Here is a 5,717-nt window from a genome sequence, read left to right as displayed (position 1 = left end):
GGCAGTGTCACTGGCCCTCATATGTGGGATCCGAACCGGGGCCCTCTGGCGTCCCAAGCCAGCTCTTAACCATCGCGCCACTCGGCCGGCCCAAAAGTTTTGATTTGAAGAGAGTAATGAGTGTTTCATTTAATATAATAATTGATACTTGGGGTACGAATGCAGTTTTAAATTTTTATCTATATTAAACTTTCTATTAATTTTAAAGTGTAATTTTACATTATAATTATAATTTTATATTATAATTGACCCTTTTCTTAAGGTGCCTACTCATAGTTGTCAATTTTTACATAGAAATTTCACCACTCATTGGAAAGTTAATCATAATGTCATTTAATATCCTCAAACCCTACCTTTACAATATAAAGACATTATAACAGTAATCTATTAATCATATCCCACCTTTCTGATTGGTAATATGTTCTTTGAGAATTTGAAGAGATATGCACAGGTCATAAGTGCACAGGTGAATGAAAGGTCACAGGGTGAACATTTTTCTGTACCCAGTAATGAGGCAGGCAAAGAGTTAACAGGAGAGAGCTTGTGAGCTGGCAGGAATGAGATAAACATTAGCCACTTGGCTCTGACACCCCTGGCTAGCACTGCACCTGTAAGCTGACCGGCACCTTACATCCATCATAGGTAAGAACAGCACATTTCCCAATCACAACAGTGACCCCCTAAAAGCTGACATTCATCATAGATGGGAACAGGACAGTACCCAAGAGAAGACAACTGTAATGGCAGCCTCCCTGCAAGTTGGCAAGCACGCTACATCCTGCTTGGAAAAATATAAAACTCAAGCTAAACAGAAATCTGGCACAGCTGTCCCTATCAGGCACTGCCCTGGCACAACTCTGTTTGCCAGCGCTTCTCTTACCTCTCTGTCTCGTGATCTCCTTCTATCAGACAACTGGCAAAACTCTTCTTGCCAGTTCCAAACAGAACTCTCTCTCTCTCTCTTTTTGACTTTCAATAAATCTTTTCTTACTCTTGTAGAGTCTCGTAAATCCTTTTTGCATTCTGCAAACGACCAGGGGTTAATTCTACACCAAGACACTCAACACCCAGATCAACAAATAGAATATCGTCAGGACCCCAGTGCCCCCTGTGCTCCCATCCCGTCTCTCCTCCTCAGGGAAAGCATGGCTCTGACATCTAACAGTGCAGGTCACTGTAGCCTGTTTTGCACTATATATACAGGAAAACATAGACCATTACCCCTGTGTTTGCATTGTCTGTCATTCCTTATGGTGTTTCTGAATTTACTGCAGCCTGTTTTTATTGATCATTCAGTTGAGCTGCTGTACAAAATTCTACTGGGTGAATATAAGTCATTTTAATCATTCCTCTGTTCATTGGCACATGGGTTGTTCTTAGTGTGGACTGTTAGAATTAATCCTGGTATGTAAATATAAAACATGTTTCGATGACACACCTACACATTTATGTTGACAATCGTGATAATGGTATTGGTGGGGTTCAGCTCCAGGAGATAGTGCCAGAGAGGTTTGGAAAACATTTTTAGCACAGGAAGTTCAGGTATTTGTGCACAGGCTACCAGGCCAAGTTTCCTTCAGTAGTGGCTGGACCCATGGGCTCCAGCTTGCTACGAGGCTGATGGCGCTTGAAAGCCACAAGCTTGGTTTCCAGCCAATACTCGGACCTGTGCTCAGGCACTAGCGAGTCTCCATCCCTCACACAACCAGACTGTGCACCTGAGAATCCCTCCCAAAGCACCTGTTGTACTAGAAGATGTCCCCTCCCATGTCCCTCCTAGCCACTCCCACACACAGTAGGCAGCTCCAACCTAGTCCCTCAGCCAACCTGTGCCTCTGGAACCTTCACCACAATGCTTTTATACTACGCTCACAGACCTGAGCTGAGCCTTCAGCCCTACCTGGAACCATAATCCGTAGCACAAATTAGTCTTTCTGCTAACCCGTCATGCTTCCTAGGATGGGTCCCGAATGGCCCTCAATTCAAAATTTTCATTCTGTCTAAACTGTGGGGCATGTGCACAGACAAGGTGGACCTGAATGCAGCACCTCCTAAAATCTAGATGCTTCTGAGGGTCTTGAGACCAGCCACCTAATGTAAACAGATAAGCCCAGCACGAGACCCTGCTCCAAAACGGTCCCCCTCAGATGACCCTGAGCCTTCCACCTCATGCGTCCAGCCCCAGAAGTGGCTGTGATCACAGATCTGACCTGCACCCAGAATCTGCACCCAGTATGTGGTCCCTGTACCCTTTTGGGGTCTGAGGGCCCTCACAGAGCATCAGTCTGTCAACATTAGCTGCCCGTGTGGAGAATTCACTGCTCTAAACCTGCCTGTCATCCCTGTTGGGCACCTGTAAGCCAGTAACAGTGCAGAGAATGAGGACAGACAGCTTATCAGGCAGAATGTGTCCCGCCTGCCCTCTGCGCGCCGCCCACTTCACCTGCACCTCCTACCCCACCCACCTCATCTGCCCTGCCTTTCCAGCCTGCCCCACCTGTCCCTCCTGTCCCACCCACAGGAGTTCTTGCCTGATTGGCCCCCCAACAACCTGTCTTAAAATCTTCCTGTGCAGCTGCATATTGCATCCTGTCCTGGGGTCCTCAGACCTTGTCTAATTCAGCCCCTCCCTCCACACATGGATCATGTGCCTTTGGGTTACCTTCCTTCCCCACCGTATTGCTAAATGCCAGGAACCCATGGTAATTGTGCTGAGATGTGACAGGAGTGTGTAGAGACTTCAGCGTGCCTTGCTTCTTTCTCTCACTCAGTTCTAGTGACAGGGCTTCCTGGGGAGAGCAACAGCACCAGCATCAGGGGGCAGGTTCAAAATGGAAATTCATGGGCCAGACTGCAAACCTGCTGAGCCCTAAATTCTTGCCGCGGCATTTCCCTAGAATCTGTTTCCACAAGACCCCCATATAATTCATATGCTCATTAGTATTTGAGAAGTAATGTGGTCTATGTCACCAAGCCCAAAGTGGGATTCATTGGCCCTTTATGTAGATGTCAAATACACAGACAGCAGGTTGCAAGGAAAGAAAAGGAAACCTTTCTTCCAAAGGCAGGGATGAAATGAGGACAGGCATCCAATGGTAAAAAGACCTGAGCTCACTGATGGTTGTCAAAAAGGGTCTTTTAATGTCAAACATCACAAGTAAGGACTTCAGGTTCTTGGAATAAGAGATTAAGTGTCCTGGAGTAAGGCATTCAGGCTTGCGGGCTGTGTTCATGGGGTGTGGTGCAATATGAGGTAAGTTTCCATGATTCTCTTAATCTGACTTCTTTCTCCCTTGGCTTCATCTTGTGGGGGCCTTCCGCATTGTGGTTGAGAGGGTTTCCAACTTGCAAACAACTGAAGGTTCTGCAACTCACTTTGGAATTGTGAGTCAGTGATGTTATTTTAAGAGCAGGAACAAAAACACAGATCATCCATATGTTGAGCCTATGGTCTACGTTCTTTCCTTATCTTAAGCAGTATATTTTCTGAAAATTGTTTTACAGGCAGACTTACCAGGATCTGACTAAGATTCATTCTGTTTGAGGGGGGTGGCAGATGAGGGTAAAAGGGATCAAATATATGGCGATGGAAGAAGAACTAACATTTTCTTAATATTTTTTAAATTGTGAAATAAACATTTTTAAAATTAGTTTCAGCTATACAACACAGTGCAATAGTTATACTTTATATCCCTCAAAGTGACAATCCCCCTCCCCCAATCTGCCGCCCCATTCCCCCCCATATCATACATATCTATTAAAATTCCATTGACTCCTCTCCCACACTCCAGTCCACATCCCGTGACTATATATACATTCAATTATAGTTGACATACAATATGATACAACATCTGCTTCAGGTGTACAGTGCAGTGATCAAGCCTCTACCTGATCCATGAAGTGGTCTCCCTAACAAGACACGTGACCATCTGACACCCTACAAAATATTTACAACATTATTAATTATATTCCCCGAGCTGTCTTTCATATCCTTGTGGCAATATTGTAGTTACCTATTTATGCTGTCTGATCCCTTCCCCTTCTTCCTCATCCCCACCCCCTTCCCAACTAGCAGCCATCCATTTTTTCTCTATATCTCTGAGACTATTTGTGTTTACTTTGTTCATTCGTTCAGTTTTTTAGATTCCACATATAAGTGAGCTCATATGGTATTTGTCTTTCTCCAGCTGACTTATTTCACTTAACATAATAGTCTCTAGGTCAATCCATGTCATTGCAAATGGTACAATTTCATTTTTTTTTTAAGGTGTTTTTTTTTTAAAGATTTTTTATTGGGGAATTGGGGGGATGGGAACAGTGCTGGGGAATTGGGGAAAGGGGAACAGACAAGTTGCTGTCATTTTGTTCTTCAGTCTAGTTGTGGAGGATGTTGCTTCACTGGCCCAAGTTGGCACCATCATTGCGCTCTTCTCTGGTGAGGCAGATCAGTCGCCGGCTTCTGGACGGCTGCTCACTGCGGCTGCTGGCCGCTCACGCTAGCTGCTGGCCACACACGGTAGCCCATCGCAATCCACTGCCACAGGGACTGCAGCCCACGCCGTCACCGGCGACTCAGGCAGCCCAGCTCCAGGTTGAGCTGTTGTTCAGCATCTTAGCTGTGGAGGGCAGTGTTACTGGCCCTCATATGTGGGATCCGAACCGGGGCCCTCTGGCATCCCAAGCGAGTTCTTAACCATCGCACCACTCGGCCGGCCCACAATTTCATTCTTTTTTATAGCAGAGCAATACTCCATTGTATAAATGTACCAGTTTCTTAATCCAGCCATCTACCGATGGGGATTTCGGTTGTTTCCAAGTCTTGGCTATTGTAAATAGTGTTGCAATAAATACAGGGGTGCATATATTTTTTCGAATTAGCATCTTGGGTTTCTCCAGATAGATACCCAAGAGTGGAATTGCTGGGTCATACAGTAGTTCCATTTCCAGTTCTTTGAGATACCTCCATACTGATTTCCAGGATGGCTGCACCAATCTGCAGTCCCACCAACAGTGCACCAGGGTTCCCTTTTCTCCACAACCTCGCCAGGACTTGTTTGTTGATTTATTGATGATAACCATTCTGACTGTAGTGAGGCGGTATCTCATTGTGGCTTTTATTTGCATTTCTCTAATGATTAGTGAGGTTGAACATTTTTTCATATGCCTGTTGGCCATCTGTATGTCCTCTTTAGAGAAATGCCTGTTCGTATCCTTGGCCCAGTTTTTAATTGGGTTGTTAGTATTTTGGTGTTGAGTTGAATGAATGTTTTATAAATTTTGGATATTAACCCCTTATCAGATATATCATTGACAAATATCTTCTCCCATTCAGTAGGCTGCCTTTTTTTTTTTTGATGATTTTCTTTGCTTTGAAAAAATTTTTAAGGTTGATGTAATCCTATATGTTTATTTTTTCTTTTAGTTCCCTTGCTGGAGGGGATATATCAGTAAAAATATTACTGAGGGTATTGTCTGCAAATTTACTCCCTATGTTTTCTTCTAGGAGTTTTATGGTTTCAGGTCTTACATTTAAGTCTTTAATCCATTTTGAATTTGTTCTCATATATGCTGTAAGTAGGTGGTCCATTTTCATTTTTTTGCACGTGTCAGTCCAATTTTCCCAGAACCATTTATTAAATAGGCTATCTTTACTCTAATGTAAAATTTTGCTTCCATTGTCATAGATTAAATGATTGTATATGGATGGACTTATTTCT

This window comes from Hipposideros armiger, unplaced genomic scaffold (genome assembly GCF_001890085.2).
Source record: "Hipposideros armiger isolate ML-2016 unplaced genomic scaffold, ASM189008v1 scaffold_1417, whole genome shotgun sequence".
Classification (NCBI taxonomy): Eukaryota; Metazoa; Chordata; class Mammalia; order Chiroptera; family Hipposideridae; genus Hipposideros; species Hipposideros armiger.
The sequence above is the reverse complement of the archived record's forward strand: the minus strand, read 5'-3'. Positions refer to the sequence as shown.